General features: G+C 42.2%; 1 protein-coding gene and 1 long non-coding RNA gene across 7 annotated transcripts in view; one reads left to right on the forward strand and one right to left on the reverse strand.

Moving 5' to 3' along the window:
• Positions 1-1939, reverse strand: part of DENND4A (DENN domain containing 4A) — a 144237-nt gene extending 142298 nt beyond the window's left edge. For 2 of the 6 annotated variants that reach the window (XM_054532805.2, XM_054532803.2), the window contains exon 1: positions 1642-1913. The gene's annotated coding sequence lies outside the window, so the exon portion shown is untranslated. Of the gene's footprint in view, positions 1-1641 lie in introns of all 6 variants that reach the window. The other 4 variants (XM_054532807.1, XM_024232690.2, XM_024232687.2 and 1 more) reach the window with 3 other exon arrangements.
• A 138-nt stretch (positions 1940-2077) lies between these two features.
• LOC129050491 (uncharacterized) overlaps positions 2078-22541 on the forward strand; it is a 70469-nt gene continuing 50005 nt past the window's right edge. Inside the window, exon 1 of the long non-coding RNA XR_008514142.1 lies at positions 2078-2388. This is a non-coding gene — a long non-coding RNA (uncharacterized LOC129050491). The remainder of the gene's footprint in view (positions 2389-22541) is intronic.

Here is a 22541-nt window from a genome sequence, read left to right on the forward strand (position 1 = left end):
TCTATATTTATTCCCAATTTGCGACTGGTATCAAGATCAATTAACTTTCTCAGCAAGTACATTGTTATAAAATTCCACAGTGATCCCAGAATGGAAGGGGCTTAAAAAATAATACAAAACAAAATTAAACTCCACAGTGAAGTAGGTCTATGTTTAATCATTCAGAAAAAGAAAATTATGTAACATATTATATATAATGATGATGATAACATATGCTATTCTGGACTCCTACTGAGAGCTGTGGTTCAAAGGGAAATCGTGAAAATGAAGTAAAAATTGCCGAAAATGTTTAATTCTGCCCAAAACAAAGTTTCCAAAAAAGAAGCCAAATATAATATTTTATTTTAAGTTCAAACAGGGTTCAAACAGCTCAGAAATTTTGTATACTTAAGTTTTCAGAAGTCGAATCCCAGAACCGCTATCAACATAAACTGAATAACTTGCTCAAGAGTCCTTACTTATTACCCAATCTTAGGTCCCCCAGAATACTTTTTAAAATAATCCCAAATGTACTACAATAGATTAGCGTAACCGGGGCTACACTGTTTACAGGTGTCTCCACCTCCTCCCCCAAGGAGAGAAGAGGTAGACTAGGGTAAACAGAAAATAGAATGAGACTATATACACACCAAATAACAGCTTGTAATCTTGTTAAGACTTCTTTTACATTCGGGCTATTCTTTTCATTAACGTATAATACATTTTAAAGAATAACATATTCACAGAGTAATACAATTTCTGCCCTCACGGGTCTCTAGCTGGCTGACACGCGTTTTCTCCTCAAATAAATACATGCCTGTTGACTGATGCCTGTCCTGCTGTTGCAAACAAGAAATAACTGTCCTATAAGACAAAAACCTCCCTCTACGGCTCTAGGCGTAACCATACGTTTGAATTAAAAGCACATTGGAACAACAACAAAAATGTTCCAGCACATCTGTCATTTAAAAGCACGATAATGAAAAGCTGTCGCTGCGACCCAATTTTAGGTCACAAGCTTTTTACTGTTTTTCCTGCCCCCCACCTCCAGAAAGCAATAAACTTCAAAAGGAATGGAGGTAACCAGGAACCGTTCCCTTCCCCCACCACACACCCCCCCAAAAAGACTAGAAAAAAACTGGCCAACTTGGACGCTGGCCGCGCTCACGCAGAACCCGTGCCCGCGGGCCGGGGAAGGCTGGACAGACCCTGGGAGGAAAAGTGGGCCTGCAGGCACCCCGGGTTCCCCCCCCGCCGCCTGTCTCAGATACGGAGCAGGTGGGATTCCGGGAAGCCACCTCCGACTTACGTAACGGGCTTGTCAAAATCCCAGATCCAGGACCTCCCCCTCCCCGCCCCCACTCCCAAATAATAACAGCCCCAGGCTAGCCTGGAATAGAAAATCTGGAATGAAAACACAGGAGCCCCCCACGCGTCCGACGCAGAGGCGCGGGTGCTACTCTCAGCACGGCCGCGCCATCCCGGGGCGGACCGAGCCGCGGAGCACCTCCCGGATCTCAGGAGCTCTCGGGCGGAGATCGCGGCCATCCGTGCCGCCTCTCCGAACCCGCCCGCCCCGCTCCCGCGCCCCCGGCTGTCACCTCTCCCGGCCGTGACAGCTCCACCTGCCACCGCTGCTCGGGTCGCCGCCCCCGCACTCACCTCCCAGCTGGCTCCCGTGCGAGCAGCGGGTCGAGCTCGGAGAGCGGCGCCGGATTCCCTCACGCGCGGTAGCGGGACACGAGGGGCTGAATGCCGCGGCGCTCTGAGCCCGCTTAGCTCATCCCCAGCACGGCGCTCCGCCCTTCGCGGCACCCCCGCCCGCCCAGGCCTGCCGTCTCAGTCAGACGGGACTCCCCCTCCCCTCGCGGCCGCCACTGCCTCCGCCTCTTTCTCCGACTCTAGCCTCCGCGGCCACCGCCACCGGCGCCATCTTGGCAATGACGGAAGGGGCGGGGGCGGGAATCACGCCCGCGAGCACCAATCGAAGGCCGGATCTGGCCCGAGTGGGAGGAGAGGGCCGGGTTGAGGGTCGTGGGGTCCTAGCGCCAAACTGACGATGGGGCGGAGAAGGTGGGCGGGACTAAGTCGCCTTAGCCCGTGACGTGCGGTGTAGCTGGGGAAACGCACCGTGGTTCCCCGTAGGGTCAGGAGATCCCAAGCCCCAGGCTGGCGTGGGCGAAGCGTACAATCCCTTCACCTTTCGTCACCCAGAGGCACAAGAATCCAGTTCGCGCCAACTGAGCTGTTTCTTCCTTCCTCCCCGGCACTCTGGGAGTCCTGAGATTGCCTTGCTCGGTTCGTAGGTCTGAGCAGCTGGGGCTCCTCCACCAAGGGTGCTCAGATTCTCCAGGAAACTCCCTTAAGGGTTAGCAACCGCCGAGTAGGTTTCGGTCCCAAGATAGAAAGGTAAAGCGGGGAATTCAGGGGGTTTCTCCGAAAAGTACGTTGATGAAATACCTATTGTTGACTGACGGGGTGTCGATTACTTTGGATTAATTGGATACGGCCTGCTTAAACCCGACTGTGTCTCTCCACCATTGATGGCTGTTGACAGATGAGGTTAATAAAGTTTGATTACCCCCATGGGGTTGCTCGGGAGTTAAATTCTATAGTACCTGTGAAGTACTTAGTGTAGTGGTTGAAAGTACTCAATAAATGTTAGACATTATTCCATGGACAAATGAAAGAAGAAACAGGACCCCCAAAATCCCTCTGCTTTAAAGTCAACTTTTCCTAAATTGCGTAGCCTTTTACTAACCAAGTTTACAACTTTATTTCCTACCTCTAGTTCTTTCATTGTATTCATTCATTCAGTCAACAGACATCGATACAGAGGGTGCACAGTGGTGAGGGAAACAGAAAACCTCTGCCTTCAGGAAACTGCAGTTTAGTGGGAGAAGAGGGACAATAAAAAAGTACTTCAGCACATTTTAAGGGGAAACATGCTATAAAGGTTATAAAAATAACTCTGAGGCCAGGCGCCTTTGCTCATGCCTGTAATCCCAACACTTAGGGAGGCCGAGGCAAGAGGGTCGCTTGAGCTCAGAAGTTCAAGGCTAGCCTGGCAAAATGGCGAGAACCCTGTCTCCACCAAAAATACAAAAAATTAGCCGGGTGTGGTGGCGTGCGCCTGTGGTCCCAGCTACTTGAGAGGCTGAGGTGGGAGGATCGCTTGAGCCCCAGAGCCGGAGGCAGCAGTGAGCCGAGATTGTGCCACTGCACTCTAGCCTGGGTGACAGAGCAAGATTTTGCTTTAAAACAAAACAAAACAATCGAGTTGCATACTTTAAATATATGTAGTCCTCTGTATGTCAATTAAAGCTGTAAAAAAAAACTTGTTTTTGACACAGAGTCTTGCTATGTTGCCCAGGATGGAGTGCAGTGGCCTGATCACGGCTTACTACAGCCTCCCTCCCAGGCTCAATCGATCCTCCCACCTCAGCCTCTGGAGTAGCTGGGACTGCAGGTGCCCACCACCACACCCGGCAAATTTTTCTGTTTTTTGTAGAGACTGTCTCATTATGTTGCCTAAGGCCGGTCTTGAACTCCTGGGGTCAAGTGATCCACCCACCTCAGCCTCCCATAGTGCTGGGTTTACAGGCATGAGCCGTTGTGCCCTACCTTAAAAAGCTTTTTTTAAGGTCCAGTTGGGAACCCTCCCAATTCTTTACCCATTGGACACAGATTTAGCCTTTCGTTAGTTTTAAGCGTTGCTAGACGTATCAGGTCAATTCCTCTTTAAGGAGTAGCTTGGCATATCAAAATATTCCACTAACAGCAAAAGCACTCTTTTAGTTGGTTATACATATATATGTGCATATATATATATACACAAATATTTTCATCTACAGAGTACCAATTAAAATGTTATAGATATATAGTTGCATGTAGCATACACAATGAGATTCTAAAACCTTTCAAAAGTTTAAAAGGCGTGAAGGTTTTTTTAATCAGAGAAAATAGCTTCTTAAAGAACAATATTAATAAACAGTAGAAAACCAATACGCAGCATTTGACTGTGTACCCAGGAAGTATCGTACCTCAGAGCCCCCCTTAACAGTCATATCAGGAGTCCTCTCAACACTCCAGGCATATGTGACTATAGTCACAGTTAAACCTAAACCCTAGATGTCATTTGGGCAAGGGATTCTAACAATGTAGACATGAGCCAGATAGAATTTTTTGGATAATAAATTTTGGCCCCATGCCATTTCTGAAATTGTCATATTTTATATGTGGAACTGTATCCGGCTATTTCTTAGAAGTTATTTTAAAATGCTGTGATTTGAATGATGCATGAAGGAAAACTATGAAACCAATAACCATTTAAAGCAATGGAAGCGCAAGCTGTTGTACAGCCTAATCTTCTCCACCTGTTAAATCTATGCACCTTAATTGCTATACCAGAAGTTTCTCACATCTTTAAATGAAAACCTGGAGCCTCTATAGAGCAATCCTTTTTTTTTTTTAAGACAGAGTCTTGCCCTGTCGCCCACGCTGGAGTGCAGTGGTATGATCTTGGCTCACTGCCACCTCCACCTTCTGGGTTCAAGCGATTCTCTTGCCTCCTGGGTAGCTGGGATTATAGGCGCCCACCACTATGCCTGGCTAATTTTTGTATTTTTAGCAGAGATGGGGGTTTCACCATGTTGGCCAGGCTGGTCTCGAACTCCTGACCTCAGGTAATCCGCTCTCCTCAGTCTCCCAAAGTGTTGGGGTTACAGCCATGAGCCACCACACCTGGCCTATAAAGCAGTCCTTGATAGCTATGCTACAGGGCTTCCTTATGGGTGAGAAAAACTACCAGGGATCTATGGCCTATTAGAAACTATTTAGATGTGTCACAAAGCAGAATCCACATTGACAAGTTGTATTCACTGTGAAACAGTGTTTGAGTGACATTCCAATGTATTTAATCCAAAAACTAAAATTTATTAGCAATGTGGTCAAATTATCCATTTGTTTCTTAAAAACGCAAACCTGATGAAATTATTTTTGAAAGAAATTATCTGCCAGCCTGGGCAACATAGCAAAACCCCATCCCTACCAAAATACAAAAATTAGCCCATCATGGTGGTGCATGCCTGTAGTCCCAGCTACTTGGGAGGCTGAGGTGGGAGGATCGCTTGAGCCCAGGAGGCAGAGGTTGCAAAAAGAAAAAAGAAAAAAGAAATTATCTGAACAATTTTCAAGAATAACAGTAAGAAAAGTCATGTTAGAAGTGACAAATTCTGAAATTCTGACTGGGCATGGTGGCTCATGCCTGCAATACCAGCACTTTGAGAGGCTGAGGTGGGAGGATCACTTGAGCCTAGGAATTTGAAACCAGCCTGGGCAACATATCAAGACCTCATCTCTACAAAAACAAAAACAAAAACAAACAGACATGGTGGCACATGCCTGTAGTCCTAGCTACTTGGGAGGCTGAGTTGGGAAGACTGCTTGAACCCAGGAGTTCAAAGCTGCAATGAGCTAAGATCCCACCCCAGTATTCTGGCCTGGGTGACAGAGCAAGATCTATCTCAAAAAAAAAAAAAAAAAAAAGAAATACAAATTCTAAACCTGGTGCTTGAGAAGAGTGGCCAACGACAGGAGAGCTGTAGCAGTCTGAGCCACTGCTGTCTCTGCCCTTTTGGTGGCCATCTGAGGAGTCATATCTTTGACATAGCACTTTTTCAAATTTCTGAAAATGATCACGTCTCAACATTTTCCTCAAATTAATAATTTTACCTCTTTCAGCAATTCCTTATAAGTTGAATTTTTACTTCTTAAATTATCTGCAAGGGAGTTGTTTTAAAAATATGTATTTTAACTGTCATTGACCACCAAGTATACTCCTCTGACTTTCTTGAAGTGGTAAGACAATATTTTCATAACTTTTAACAAATTCACTTCAGAAAGCATTTGTATACAAAACACTGCACTAGGCACAGAAGGAAAACAATGACAGATAAGCACACATTAGAGGCAAAAAGTATGTTCCTAGGCATATAACTTTAATAAAACTCAAACTATGACAAATTCTATGCTAGATGGATAAACTCGTTGCTATGGGAGCCCAGGCGAGTGGAGTGATTAATTCTCATTGTGAGAATTGAAGGTGACAAAATAGAAAAAATAGATAGCATTTGAACCAACCCTGAGAGAAGCTGGACTTTCTCTGAAGGATAAGGACATCGTCGTTTGGGGAATGGGGCTGAGGGTGGTACAAAGAAGGAAAGGTGTTTTTGTTTGTTTGTTTTTACTTTGCATCTTTATAATAGATATAACAAAAGAAAGAGATGCTCATAAATTGTTGCAATACTTTGACTCTCTTTGGGAGTGGCCAAAGGTTCAAATTCTTTGGAAGGATGGATATCTGTGCTGACTTGCAGGAAATATGAGTCAGCTTTTCTCATGAACTCAGCACTGTTGTTATAGCTAGGCTATTTGGGAAGGCTGAAGCAGAACAAATCAGACACCGCAAGTCTTTTCTTTTTATTCATTGGCCCAGACATGCATCCTACAAGGGTGGACAACAAGAATGCCCTTTTTATTGTCAAGACTTAAAGGAACTCTGCCAGCAAGGGGAAACACCTGCAATTGAGAATAAACAACAACAACAAAAAAAAGCCCTCCTTTTTTATGTCTATATAATCACTCAGAATAGGAGACACACATGTCTTTAGTCCATACCTCTCTCCTGCACTTCAGGATTGTATATTCAACTGCCTCCAGATAGCTCAGTCCCAAGTATACCTGAAATTCAGCATTTAAAGGTGAATTCATTGTCTTTACCCCAAACTTGTTACTCCTATAATTTCTCATTTCCTGAATAATTTATAGTTGAACTCACCATGCACCTAAAAGCTAAAGCCTCCTGTGGAGACTGAATTTTTTTTTTTTAGGAGTTCGAGACCAGCCTGTCCAACGTGGTGAAACCCTGTCTCTACCGAAAATACAAAAATTAGCTGGGCATGCACCTGTAGACCCAGCTACTCTGGAGGCTAAATCAGGAGAATCAGTAGAACCCAGGTGGCAGAGGTTGCAGTGAGCCAAGATCGTGCCACTGCACTCCAGCCTGGGCGACAGACTCCATCTCAAAAAAAAAAAAAAAAAAAAAAGTCAAAACCTGAGTCATCAACTCCTCTTTTTGCCTCATTCATTGACACCTAATTAATCTTGAAAAAGAATTGTTGTCATCTCCTTAACATCAATAGTATCCTCCCTCACTTCATCCCCATTCCCACTGACCTAGTTCAAACCCACATCTTTTGGTTTGTTTTTTAGCCTGAAATTTTGCAGCAGTCATCTAATTGGATTTCCTATCTCTCTCTCTCTCTCTCTCTTTTTTTTTTTTTTTTTGAGATAGAGTCTCTTTCTGTTGCTCAGGCTGGAGTGCAGTGGCGCAATCTTGGCTCACTGCAACCTCCACCTCCCAGGTAACTGGGATTACACTTCCTGAGTAACTGGGATTACAGGTGCATGCCACCATGCTCAGCTAATTTTTGCATTTTTAGTAGAGAGGGGACTTCACCATGTTGGCCAGGCGACGAGTTCGTCTCAAACTCCTGACCTCAAGTGATCCACCAACCTCAGCCTCCCAAAGTGCTGGGATTACAGGCGTGAGCCACCGCGCCCGGCTGGATTTTCTATCTCTTCTCTTTGCTTCTTCATCCATCCCTGTGTTGGCAGGCTGATTTTTCTAAGGAAATATGATCAGTTGTTCCAGACATCATTCGAGATTGCTAGCTTCCTCTTCTCCTTTCTTTCTATTCCTGGTGGAAAGTTCATCAATGTCCAGTCCTGATGTTACCTAAGAGGAGCAGGGGACTAGGGCCTATGCTTCTCTCTCCCCTACCCCTCTCTAGTGTGGTGGAGATAGTCTCTCATTTGGAACACTTTCAGACTGTCAACACAAGGCTCTTAATTGAGAGAAAGCATTTAAGCTGCTGCCGCCCCTAAAAGCATCTTGTTTTTTCCTACGTATGTGCATGCAGACAAAGAAATTGATCAGTTAGTTATATCAGGCGCGCCAAATCAAGGGCAAAGTTAGTCCAGAAGGGAGAAACTCTTAACAATTAGCTTATTCAAGATTTGGAGAATAATAGACTTTTAATAATAAACATTTAAATTTAAAACAAAAAAGATTTCTAAAGCCTCTTGTAAGGTGGTTACCTTGTTAATTAAATAATCCCCCAAAGCTATTTTGGGCTCCGTAGTGTCAGCATCACTTTATTATCTCCTAGAAATGGAAAGCCTTCCTCTACATTTCCCATTCATAACCCTGCAAGTATTCATATCTGATTGTAATTATCTTAACGGCAAATTTAATTTTAATAAACATCTTATTGATGTATTCGATTTATGTCATAATAACTTACATAGTTTAAAATTATGCTAAAAGAGAAACAGAAGGAAGTCAAATTGAGATGAGGCTTTTACTTGACTATATTAGATCTGAAACGGAAGAAAGGCTTTTATTTTATTTTCTTTAAAATTTTTTTACTTTGCTGAGATGGCGTTTTGCTATTGTTGCCCCAGCTGGAGTGCAATGGCGCAATCTTGGCTCACTGCAACCTCTGCCTCTGGGGTTCAAACGATTCTCTTGCCTCAGCCTCCCAAGTAACTGGGATTACAGGCATGCGCCACCACGCCCAGCTAATTTTTGTATTTTTAGTGGAGACGAGGTTTCACCATGCTGGTCAGGCTGGCCTCAAACTCCTGACCTTAGGTGATTCACTCACCTCGGTCTCCCAAAGTGTTGGGATTACAGTCGTGAGCCACCACACCTGGCCGAAAGAAAGGCTTTTGAAGATGGCACAATCAGGCAGTGCAAACTGCTCGCTACCTGTGCAGTTCTCTCTGGAAGGTAATGGATGGTACATTTGAAGAAAAGAGATCCACAGAACCCTTGATGTCAGGCTAAAGAGAGTATATAATTATACAGCTCATTTTTTTGGTTTTTTGGGTTTTTTTTTTTTTGGTTTTTATTTGTTGGTTTTGAGATAAGGTCTCACTATGTTGCACAGGCTGGTCTCAAACTCCTGGGCTCAAGTGATCCTCCTGCCTCAGTCTCCCTAATAATACAATTCATTTTTAACTAGCTGTATGCTAAAAGGGAATTAGTGGCGTTATGAAAAGAGAGAAGAAACATATTCTTCCATTTCAAATTCTGATGATCACATAAAGTAAGGCCCTGTTTGCTGCAAGGGTAGGGCCACGAGTTGAAATACTAAGGGTAATAAATATGGTCATCAGTCGCAAAGGAAGATCTCAAGGTTAGAGTTTCGGTAACATGTAGGACAATTGGACAAGGGTAGGGCTAAATGGACTGGGCTATAAAAAAGTTAATGTGAGGCAGGCAATTTTAAAAAAATGGATTTACAGTTTATCATCTGACCTATATCATAATGTCTTCATGAGAATGACACTCATAAATTGATTTCATGTTTCTCTGATCCAGAACATAGGATTATTTTTAGCAGGAATGAATCTCAGTGATCATCTAGTGAACATTTCATTTTCAAAAAGTGACCATTTTCCCTCTGTGACTTGTCCAAAGTCATATACAGTACACCCAAAAGCATGAGAAGAGCTAGGACTAGAATCCAGATTCCTAGATTCCTAGTTTTTTACTTTGTCTTTTACATAAATACCAATCGGTTCTTGGAATTCAGCATTCCAAACTCCCCATGAAATACACTGGATACATAGGAAAATCCTATTTTGGAGATGAAGAAACTAAAGCTCAGAAAGGCGTAATGAGTTTTCCCAAATCACATGGCTAGACGCCTTACAATCCCTGGGCCAATAGCCTTCTACCAAACCACACTGCCTTGTGGATTTTTAAAAAGTAAAACCTTAAATGCCATGTGCCTAGGCATAGAATTCATTCCCTCAATCTTTGTACTGTTATATACAATGCACTCTGCTAGTTGTCATAAAAGATTACCAGACTAAAAGATTTATTTTGTAAGACTAGATTTCTATTTTACATGACTGAATATTGAACACTGCTTAATTATTAGGGAAATGCATGTTTTTTGGTGGTTGATAGCTAGCAAGAAGTAAGTCTTGGTATACTACAACATTAGGAATATTTGTAAACTTTCATCTCAGGATGGGCTTCATTCAGATTCTTTACTATTAATATATTACCCCATCCAACTGGGTGCAGTGGCTCACATCTGTAATCCCAACGCTTTGGGAGGCCAAGGCGCATGGATCATGAGGTCAGGAGATCAAGACCATCCTGGCCAACATGGTGAAACCTTGTCCCCACTAAAAATACAAAAATTAGCCGGGCGTGGTGGTGTGCCCCTATAATCCCAGCTACTCAGGAGGCTGAGGCAGGAGAATCGCTTGAACCTGGGAACTGGAGGTTGCAGTGAGCTGAGATTGCACCACTGCACTCCAGCCTGGGTAACAGAGCGAAACTCCATCTCAAAAAAAATTTAAAAAATAAAAAAAATTATATATAATATATATATATATATATATATATAAAACCCCATCCATCAGATGGGCAAATATTAATTAGTCTGACAATACTGAGGGTTAGCAAGGCTGTGGTGGAAAAACTGGAAGTCACGTGTTCTGTTGGTGAGAAAGTCAAATGGCTCAACTCTTTTGGAAACCAGTTTGGCAAATTTTAGTAAAATTGAAAATACACATACTTTGAGACCAGCCTGGCCAACATGGTGAAACCCCATCTCTACTAAAAATACAAAAATTAGACCGGTGTGGTGGCAGGAGCCTGTAATCCCAGCTACTCAGGAGGCTGAGGCACGAGAATCACTTGAACCTGGAAGGTGGAGGTTGCAGTGAGCCGAGATCACATCACTGTACTCCAGCCTGGGCAACAGAGTCAGATTCTATCTCAAAAAAAAAAAAAAAAAAAAAAAAAAAAAAGAAAGAAAATGCATATACCCTACAATCCAGCAATTCCACTTCTGGGTATATACTCTAAAGCAGTTTTTTCCAAATTGTGATTCATGATCCATTAGTAGATTATGAAATCAATCTAAAGTTTGTGCAAACATATTAAAATGAAATAGAACAGAAAATATAATAGGAAGGATTGTTTTGTGAAATTCTTTAATCTATATCTATCTATCTATCTATCTATATAGGTATATATTAGCTATTATGGTGTGCCACCTAGATTCTCCCTCTCCAACAGTGAAGCATTCATTCTTCCAGCTGCTAGGAGTGTTGGCAGCCAACAGCTTTTAACTGAGTCCTCTCCAGAACTTTCTCCAAGAGAGCTTCCTGGGTGCAGCTGTATCCAGTAACTGGTCAGTGCAGGTATATAAAGTCCTGATCCCCCTGTCCCAATTTGAAATAACTCTCAGGGATCATCCCGACTAGTGTGGAATCAGCTGAGGCCTTTATTGCCACTTCATTTCAGCCCAACTTCTCCCTTTACCCAATCCTGCTTCCTTCACTTCTATGCAGCTGCTGATCCCAAGACAATCCCCAATAAATGTCCTGCATATGAATCCCTGTCTCAGAGTCTACTTCCCAGGCATGTATGCATGTACAATGTCTGAATGTAAAATTATTTCTCACTGTGAGTACTGGCCATAAAATCTTGAAAACCCCTGCACCAGAAGACACTACTAGGATGTTCATTGATTTATTGCTCATAGTAATGATGATTGGACAAAAACTAAATGCCTGTCAATAAAAGAAACATAGTGTAGTCCTGCAATGGAAAACTATACAATAATATGGCCAGGTGCGGTGGCTCACACCTGTAATCCCAGCACTTTGGGAGGCCGAGGCGGGCAGATCATTTGAGGTCAGGAGTTTAAGACCAGCCTGGCCAACATGGTGAAACCCCATCTCTACTAAAAATACAAAAATTAGCCAGGTGTGGTGGTAGGCTCCTGTAATCCCAGCTATTCAGGAGGCTGAGGCAGGAGGATCACTTGAACCCAGGAGGTGGAGGTTACAGTGAGCTGAGATTGCACCACTGCACTCCAGCATGGATGACAGAGCGAGACTGTCTCAAAAAAAAAAAAGAAAAGATGGAATTTATATTAAAAAAAGAAAAAAAATTGGCCATTTTAATTGGCATATGATATATAATTGTAGTTTTAATTTACATTGCCCTGATGACTAATTATATTGAATAAGCTTTCATAAAGTTTTGTTTTGTTTTGTTTGTTTTTGTTTTGGAGACAGGGTATCACTCTGTAGCCCAGGCTGGAGTGCAGTGATGGATCATAACTCATTATAGCCTTGACCTCTGGGTCCAGGTGATCCTCCCACCTCAACCTCCTGAGTAGCTGGTACTACAGGCATGAGCCACCATGCCCGGCTAATTTTTTGAATTTTTTGTATTTTTTGTAGAGATGAGGTTTTCCCAATCTGGGCTCAAGCAATCTACCTGCCTTGGCCTCCCACATTGCTGGGAGTAGAGGCATGAGCCACCATGCCCTGCTAATTTTTCGTTTTTGTAGAGATGGGGTTTTGTCATGTTCCCCAGGCTGGGCTCCAACTACTGGGCTCAAGCAATCTGCCCAGCTCAGTCTCCCGAAGTGCTGGGATTAAAGCCATGAGCCACTGTGCCCTGCCTCTTAAGTTTTAAACAAGAAAATATGTCAACTATTGAATGATTACTAAATCATGTTTTCTACCTTGAAAATGATACAGGAAGGATTTTCTGAACTTCCCTGCTCTAAAACTGTTGTACTCTTTGAAGCCCAAACAGGAGTATTAAAAAATACAAATAGATAAACAAAAAACCCAAGCTGGGGTATTTAGTTGACTATGTAGGTATGACATTGTGGTTTTTGTTGTTGTCGTTGTTGTCTGAGATGGAGTCTCGCTCTGTTGCCCAGGCTGCTCTCGCTCTGTTGCCACCACACCTGGCTAATTTTTGTATTTTAGTAGGATGGGGTTTTACCATGTTAGCCAGGCTGGAAACTCCTGGGCCTCAAGTGATCCGCCTGCCTTGGCCTCCCAAAGTGCTGGGATTACACGTGTGAGCCACTGCACCCGACCTCGTTAAACTCTAAGTGCCCCATATGATACAAAAGGCAGTGGCCTGAAGACTCAGGAATGTAATAGCAATGATCTCTTTATTGCCTTTTAATTAGCGGGGCATGGTGGTGGGCGCCTATAGTCCCCGTTACTCGGGAGGCTGAGGTGGGAGAATCTCTTGAACTCGGGAGGCGGAGGTTGCAGTGAGCCAAGATCGTGCCACTGCACTCCAGTCTGGGCGACAGAGTAAGACTCCATCTAAAAAAAGGAAAAGAAAAAAAGAAAGAAAGAAAAAAGAGTTCAGTGAAACTGGCCAAGTTGCATTAGAAGGAGAAAGTCGGTAGAGGTTAGTGTTATAATCTGTAAATATATGTAAGGAATAGATCTAAGGAAGAAACTTAAAAAAGTAAGCAGAATGAAAGTATGGCCAGTAGTGAAACTATAATTTAGGGTAAGAAGTGATTGCAGCTTTAGGAGAGTTCCCTGCTGGATTGTTTAGTTGACCCTTTATTTTACTTACTTAGGTTTGGTTTTATTTTTCTACAAAACATATGCAAAGTCTAACACATTGCCTATGTAAATTTACTATGATCTACAAAATCTAATTTAGAAGCTTTATTAGTACTTCAACTAAGGCACATATTTAAGAAAAAGCAGAATTTTAGAATGTTAGTAAGTCCTATGTCTAAAAACAATCAATGTAAAACAAATATTCATACCTAGAGAACACAGTGAATCTATTTATAAGCAACTACCAAATGCAAAATAGACTCTAGCTGATGTTATATAGAGTTTTCCAAAGCAACAGGGAAGTGGAAACCAGCACATTTGGGGATTAGAGTCTATTGGAAATAGTTACAAATGAAAGTTTTGGGAAAAATTGATAAGGCCCACCCCAGTTCTCAGAACTGAGGAATTCAAAGAATTTGAATAACTGAAGCAGAAGTTCACATGGGTAAACAAGAATGCCATCTAGACTGGATATAACTAAGCTGCTAACTAGAGTGGCTCTGAAAATATCTTCCAAAAAACTTTGCTCTTGTCACTACTGTCACTTTGAACTAAGAGAGAAAGATGTATGGCTTAAATGAGTGCACTGCCTGTGAGACAAGGTTTTGTTCCATATGTTAAGCAGCTGTCGAGTAAAATTTGTCATTTTCCAGGACTGAAACAAGAAAGACACTAGTGATATATGTTTTGTTTGTGAAGAGACTATGCAAAGCTTTGTACCATGATTATTAGCTTATCATTCCTAGGAAACTTCATACCTGGGTCCTAAGAAACCTCACTCAATATTTTTCTTTTTGGCCTAAATTTCTTGATATAGGAAGTTACAATGCTAATTTTTTCCAAAAACTATGCAGATACCTCTGGGAAGCTTTTGTAAGGTCCTTTTTAAATATATATATATATATAAAACTTTAGCTGGGCATGGTGGTGTATGCCGGTAGTCCTACCTACTGGGAAGGCTGAGGCAGGAGGATCACTTGAACCCAGGAGTTCAAGGATGAAGTAAGCCATGATCGCACCACTGCACTCCAGTCTGGGTGACAGAGTGGGACCCTGTCTCTATTAAAAAACAAACAAACAAAAATCTGTAACTTCAGAGGGAATAGGAAAAGGAATTTTATTTTTAGCCAGCTGGGCATGGTGGGAGGCTCCTGTAGTCACAGCTACTTAGGAGGCTGAGGTGTGCTTGAGCCCAGGAGTCTGAGACCAGCCTGAGCAACATAGTGAAACCCCATCTCTAAATCAAGGAAAGAGAATTTTTGCATAGGATGAGGACTTGAGTAGAAGGCCTGGACATGAGGTAATTCATGGAAGGACTGTTTTTTTGTTGTTGTTGTTTTATTTTTTTGTTTTGCTTTGTTTTTTGTTTTATTCGCAACTGAGAAATTATTAAGATATTAACAAATCCTAGTCCAGATTCAGGGATACTGGGGAGAAAACCCTGACTATTTTTTGTTTGTTTGCTTTTTAACTAACTACCTTCCTTCCACTCCAAAAACAAACCCAACTATATATTAATCATTCCCCGCTTCTGAGTATTTTATAATCAAGCCTATAATTGTTTGAAGGACAAATCAGATCTTTTATTACACTACATGTCATTCATTTTGTGAACAGTTGTCCCAGTTCTTAAGTACATAGTTTATAACAACCTATGTATTTGTAAAGGATGATTGTTAATTATCATCATTATCAAAAACATTCAGATGTCTATATATATCCACACAAGTAGGCATTTACAAAGGAAATTCCACAGACATATTCCCTTTCCTCAATCAGCCAATAATAACATTGACCCAAGACAATTAGTTTATGTGATAGTTTTCTTGTCTCTCATTTTTATTCCTAAACCCCATCTCAGACCCTGAAACCTCAAAAGGAATTGTGTAGGATCATATACCTTATTGGTACTCGATAAATGATGATCAGCTGTTGTTATTCCATTAGTCTTCATGATTTTCTCATATTATAAAAAAAGACAGTCATTTATTTATATGAGTACTTGTCTTTAATCCTGTTTTATCCTAAGCTGTAGAGTCTCTGCAGGAGCCAACCACCTTAATCTTTATTAAAAACAGGGCTCATTCAGGGTAGAAGCTCAGAGAACTTACAATTTTTTTGTTTTACAGACTCAGTGGCTCACACCTGTAATCATTTTTTTTTTTTTTAGATGAAGTTTCCCTCTTGTTGCCCAGGCTAGAATGCAGTGGCACGTATCGGCTCACTGCAACCTCCACCTCCTAGGTTCAAGTGATTCTCCTGCCTCAGCCTCCCAAGTAGCTGGGATTATAGGCCCGGGCCACCATGCCCAGCTAATACTTTTATATTTTTAGTAGAGACGGGGGTTTCATCATGTTGGCCAGGCTGGTCTCTAATTCCTGACCTCAGGCGATCCACCCACCTCAGCCTCCCAAGTTGCTGAGAACCACCACGCCTGACCACACCTGCAATCTCAACACTTTGGGAGGCTGAGGCAAGTGGATCACTTGAGCCTAGGAGTTCGAGACCAGCCTGAGCAACATGGCAAACTCTGTCTCTACAAAAAAATTATTTAAAAAATTATCCAGGTGTGGTGGTCCATGCCTGTGATCTCAGCTACTTGGGAGGCTGAGGTGGGAGGATCACCTGAGCCCCAGGAGGTTGAGGCTACAGTGAGCCATGATTGTGCCACTGTACTCCAGCCTGGGCAAGAGAACGAGACTTGTCTCAAAACAACAACAACAACCAAAAAAAACTGGTTATTTACTAAAAGACCTTCATGTGAAAGTTACACAGAATACTTTTTCTCCCGGGCCATGTGTGGTGACTCACACCTGTAATCCCAGAACTTTGAGAGGCTGAGGTAGGAGGATTGCTTGAGTTGAGGAGTTCAAGACCAGCCTGGGCAACATAGTGAAACCCCCATCTCTACTAAAAATGAAAAAGTTAGCTGTGCATAATAGTGTATGCCTGTAGTCCCAGCTACACATGAGGCTGAAGACGGGAGGATTGCTTGAACCCAGGAGGTTGAGGCTGCAATGAGCTATGATAGCACCACTGCACTCCAGCCTGGGCAACAGAATGAGACCCTGCCTCAAAAATAAATAAATATCTAAAGAATACTTTTTTCTCCTAATCTCTCTCTCTCTCTCTCTCTCTCTCTGTCTCTGTGCTGTCTTCTCTGTTTGCAACAGTCACAGCAGCTATGTTACAACCACAGAACAAGGTTTTGCAACAGTATGGCCTTGAAATAGAATACTGCCCAGTTGAAAACTTAAGCAATCAAAATGGAATATATGAAACCATGCATGCTAGACTTCATGTGTTGCTTCTTATTAAGGAAAGCTATTGCCTTTTCAGGAGAATGTTACTCTTTAAGTGGCAGTTTACCCTCTCTATATCAGAGTTCTCAATTGCTGTAATATTCAGACATAGCAGTGCAACTAAGACATAATCCTGTTGTCTAAAGTGTTACTTTAGTCACTAAAATGCAGCTTCAGAAAATGTATGTGTGCAACTATTTGGTAAAAGTCATTGGTAAAAACTTACTGTAAATGTCTACATACCTGAACTCCATCAGCACGTGAATTTAACAGTTGCAATAGTGCTCTGAAGCCAAAGCCTGTTTGTCAAAAATGTGTTAATCTCTTTCTCTCTCATTTTTTTCTTTCAAGAGGCCTCATTACTCAGGCCCCAGATGACTTGCTTGGATTTCAAAGTGTTTTCTTTTTCCTCAGTTTTGATTCTGATATGAAATTGAAATGATAAATAGCAGCATGTGGGCCACCCTGATACACCGAAAATTCTCCTTAGGCTACACATGGTTCATGATAACTGTGTAATATGCTGCCATTAGTACTGCTTATCTGGCCATCTCAAAATATTTTGTAAACACAGCATATCCATTCAAGGCCAGCCTAATGGGAGTAACTCTTCCACATTTTCTCCATTCCTACATGCATAAGGTTATTTTTAATGCGGAAACTTGAAGAATTTTTTTAAAGTTTTTTTTTCAGCAATTGTGGGTAGATTGCCCAGCTTCTTATAAATGTCACACGCCGGCGGCCAACAGTTCAGTAATAGGGCTTTCCTAACCACACACAGTGTGTCCAGCCAATCGTCAGTCTCATGATCTATCAAATAGTTTTAATTGTGTGACTGGGGGCACTATTTTAGGACAATTAGGTGAAACCGAACCCTCAGAATAAGCAGGATTCCGGGGCAATATAGAATACCAGTTTCCTTTGCTCTTTTTTTTTTTTTTCTATACAAGATTTTTTGGTTTCTTGACCGGTTGGAATAACTTACTTTAGGTGATCTTGGCATTGGTTGAATTTTTCTATAAATTAAGATTTGTGTTAAGTAGTTTAATGGAAACTCATGCACCGAATAAGCTGTTATAAGCACTCTTAAATCCTTCCTTATATAGCACTTGAAGCTGTGAGGAGTTACATAAAATTGTCTTCACTTAATCTATTTTGATTCATAGTTAATGAAAAGTGATTGTTCACCTGTTACATATAACAGGACCAAAGGATGGTGAAACTTTGACCTGAAAAGTGAAGAATCTCTTGCATTTGTGACAGTGTCTATATAATACAAAGAAAAGTGAAGATTTAATGTGTACTCAGTTCTAGTTATTTTGAGAAACGGGGAAAATTACCCTGGACTTTGTGGTCTAAATTATTTCATTTGGATTGGATTCTTTGGGTTTGACTCTTTACATTAAAAAAAATACTATTGCTCAAAAAAAAAAAATGGCAATGTGTCCATGTTGCTGATTCTCATCAGAAAAAGAAAGCAAACGAAAGCAACTATTGAAGTCTCCAGCAAGAATAAGCAACCACGTATATTCCTCTTACATGCATTACAAAGCAAATGTAGTCATTCAACTTGCAGGAAAGAATCACACACTATGATTTTCATTTTGTTTTTCCCAGATTGAGGGAAAACTTTGTTTGGAAGTTTATCTGCATTTTAAAGCCCATTAATAAAAAGGATCTGGAGTTCAACTCTTAATGAAAGCTCACTATGATTCTTTAGCTAAAAGTTTCTTGGCTTAGCCTTAGACTTATGATTCAGATTATTCTCAGTCTGCTGGCTTAGTTCAGAAACCAAGCACCCTGTACAACTCTGAATTAGAAGTCACAAAAAAACCCACTACTTTTCTTAACTACATGTACTTTATAAGAAGATTACGCCTTCTAAAATTAGCTCTATGATGGCAAAACAGCTGGATGAAAAGGGAAAAATTCAGAGACTCGTTTTGCTGTTTTAGACGTATAAAATTCAACCGCCTCTTTGATTCTTAATCTCCATATGTTTTACAGTTTTATAAGACACACAAAACTGTGGTACATATGTATTTGAGTGTGATATGTATGGGTTTTTTATTTGCTGCCACATATTAGCAATCTAAAAATAGAAATACTTTTCGTTTTTAAATAATGAGGTTTCATGCATAATCTTGTAAGAATGAGAATTGAACTCACTTTTTTTTTTTAGCAAAGTTTGCCTTTTGCCAAAAGATACTGTCAGAGACCCTGACATTGTATTTTTACCCAGTCTGAAAATCTTTGTCTTTTTTTTTTTTTTTTTTTGAGACAGAGTCTCACTCTGTTGTCGCCCAGATTAGAGTGCACTGGCATGATCTCGGCTCACTGCAACCTCTGCCTCCCGGGTTCAAGCGATTCTCCCTGCCGCAGCCTCCCGAGTAGCTGGGACTACGGGCTCGCACCAGCATGCCTGGCTAATTTTTTTTTTTTTTTTTGGTATTTTTAGTAGAGACGGGATTTCACCATGTTGGCCAGCCTTGTCTTGAACTCCTGACCTCAGGTCATCCACACACCTTGGCCTCCCAAAGTACTGGGATTACAGCCTGGCCAACATGGTGAAACCCTGTCTCTACTAAAAATACAAAAAAGAAAAAATTAGCTGGGCGTGGTGGCAGACACCTGTAGTCCCAGCTACTCGGGATGCTGAGGCAGGAGAATTGCTTGAACCCGGGAGGCAGAGGTTGCAGTGAGCCAAGATTGCACCACTGCACTCCAGCCTGGGCAATAAGAGCGAAACTCTTTCTGAAAAAAAAAAAAAAATTATTTTTTATTTTTATTTTTATTTTGCAAATGCAGAGAGTATTGAAACCACTGCCACAATCAAGACATGATCACACTCCATGAAAATTCCCTTGTGCTACCTACCCCTTTGTGATTGAGCCCCCACCCCACCCCCAAGCCCAGGCAATCACTTATCCGTTCTCTGCTCCTATAGTTTTACCTTTTCCAGAATGTCATATAAATGGAATAGTACAATATGTAGTCTTTTGAGTCTGGCTTCTTTCACTTAGCAGAAGTTTTTGTTTTTGTTTTCGAGACAAAGTCTTGTTCGGTCACCCAGGCTGGAGTGCAGTGGTATGAACACTGCTCACTGCAGTCTTGACTTCCTGGGCTCAAGAGATCCTCCCACCTCAGCTTCCTGTGTAGCTGGGAAAACAGGCGTATGCCACCGTGCTCACCTAATATTTTTATTTTATTTTTTGTAGAGATGGAGTCTCGGCATGTTGCCCAGGTTGGTCTCAAACTCCTGGGCTCAAGCGGTCCTCCCACCTCAGCCTCCCAAAGTGCTGGGATTACAGGCGTGAGCCACTGTGCCCTGTCTGCAAAATGCTTTGCGGATTCATTCATATTCTTGTGTGTTTCAAGAATGCATTCTTTTTAAATATATATATAATATATACATATTATATATATGTAAAATATATACATATTATATATATATATATTTTTTTTTTGAGACAGAGTCTCACTCTGTCCCCCGGGCTGGAGTGCAATGGTGTGGTCTCGGCTCACTGCAACCTCTGCCTCCCGGGTTCAAGCAATTCTCCTGCCTCAGCCTCCTGAGTAGCTGGGACTACAGGCGCGTGCCACTACACTCAGCTAATTTTTGTATTTTTAGTAGAGACAGGGTTTCACTATGTTGGCCAGGCTTTTGAACTCCTGACCTTGTGATCCTCCCACCTCAGCCTCCCAAAGTACTGGGTTTACAGGTGTGAGCCACTGCGCCCAGCCTAAAAATATATTTTTTAAAGGTTCTGTAAAAAAGATAATAGCTGGATACTGTGGCTCATGCCTGTAATCCCAGCACTTTGGGAGGCTAAGGCGGGCGGATTGCCTGAGGTCAGGTGTTTGAGACCAAGCTGGGCAACATGGTGAAACCCCATCTCTACAAAAAATACAAAAATTAGTTGGCATAGTGGCACACGCCTGTGGTCCCAGCTACTCGAGAGGCTGAGGTGGGAGAATTGCTTGAGCCTCAGAGGTAGAGGCTGCAGTGAGCCAAGATCATGCCACTGCCCTCCAGCCTAGGCAACAGAGTGAGACCCTTGTCTCAAAAAATAATTAAAAAATAATAATTTATATTTAAAAAGAGGTGGTGTCTTACTATGTTGCCCTGGCTGGAGTGCAGTGGTTTTTCACAGGCAAGACCTGACTGCTGAAGAACTCATTCCTTTTTTATTTTATCTTATTTTTTTGAGACAGAGCTTCACTCTGTTGCCCAGGCTGGAGTGCTGTGACACGTTCTTGGCTCATTGCAACCTCTGCCTCCCAGGCTCAAGCAATTCTCCTGCCTCAGCCTCCCGAGTAGCTGGGATTACAGGCGTGCTCCACCACGCCCAGCTAATTTTTGTATTTTTACTAGAGACAGGCTTTCCCTATGTTGGCCAGGCTGGTCTCAAACTCCTGACCTCAAGTGACACATCCGCCTTGGCCTCCCAAAGTATTGGGATTCCAGGTGTGAGCCACCGCTCCTGGCCTCATTCCTTTTTTATTACTCTTGGCATTTGATCACATGGATGTGCTACAGTTTATCCATTCACCAGTTGAGGGACATCTGGGCTATTTCCAGGTTTTGGTTTGACAAACAAAGCTACCACGAACATTTGTGTTCAGATTTTCAGCGAACAATTTTAACTTCACTATGGTAAATACCTAGGAGTGAGAGTGCTGGGCCTCGGGTAATTCTATGTTTAATTGTATTTTTAAAACTGCCAGCCAACCACAGTGGCTCACGCCTGTAATCCCAGCACTTTGGGAGGCTGAGGTGGGTGGATCATTTGAGGTCAGCAGTTCGAGACCAGCCTGGCCAACATGGTAAAACCCCATCTCTACTTAAAAATACCAAAATTAGGTGGGCGTGGTGGCAGGTGCCCGTAGTCCCAGCTACACATTAGGCTGAGACAGGAGAATCGCTTGAACCTGGGAGGTGCAATTGAATTCAACTCAATTGCAGTGAATTGAGATTGCGCCATTGTGCTCCAGCCTGGGTGACAGAGCGAGACTTCATCTCAAAAAAAAAAAAAAGACACTCTTAAGAGAATGAAAAGACAACTCATACAGAGAGAGAAAATATTTCTCCCTCTCTGTCTTCTCTGTCTTGCAGATATGCAAATCACGTATCTGACATTTGACTTGTGTCAGAATACATAAAGAACTCCCAAAACTTGACAATAAGAAAACAAACAGCCCAATAAAATAATGAGCAAAAGACTTGAGTAGACATTTAACCAAAGAAGAGCCATGGCTGAAAAACAGACACATGAAAAGTTGTTTAACAACATTAGTCATTAGAGAAATGCAAATTAAAACCACAAAAAATACTACTACACAAGTGTCAGAATAAAATAAACAAATAAAGCAACCCACAAATATTTGTGTTCAGATTTTCAGGTGAACAATTTTAACTTCACTATGGTAAATACCTAGAAGTGAGAGTGCTAGGCCTCAGGTAATTCTATGTTTAACTGTATTTTTTTTTTTTGAGACGGAGTCTCGCTGTGTCGCCCAGGCTGGTGGGCAGTGGCACTCTGTTGCCCAGGCTGGTGGGCAGTGGTGCGATCTCGGCTCACTGCAAGCTCCGCCTCCTGGGTTCACACCATTCTCCTACCTCAGCCTCCCGAGTAGCTGGCACTACAGGCTCCCGCCACCACGCCTGGCTAATTCTTTTCGTATTTTTAGTAGAGACGGGGTTTCACCATGTTAGCCAGGATGGTCTCGATCTCCTGACCTCATGATCCACCTGCCTCAGCCTCCCAAAGTGCT

The sequence above is a fragment of the Pongo abelii genome, chromosome 16 (assembly GCF_028885655.2).
Source record: "Pongo abelii isolate AG06213 chromosome 16, NHGRI_mPonAbe1-v2.0_pri, whole genome shotgun sequence".
Taxonomy (NCBI): Eukaryota; Metazoa; Chordata; class Mammalia; order Primates; family Hominidae; genus Pongo; species Pongo abelii.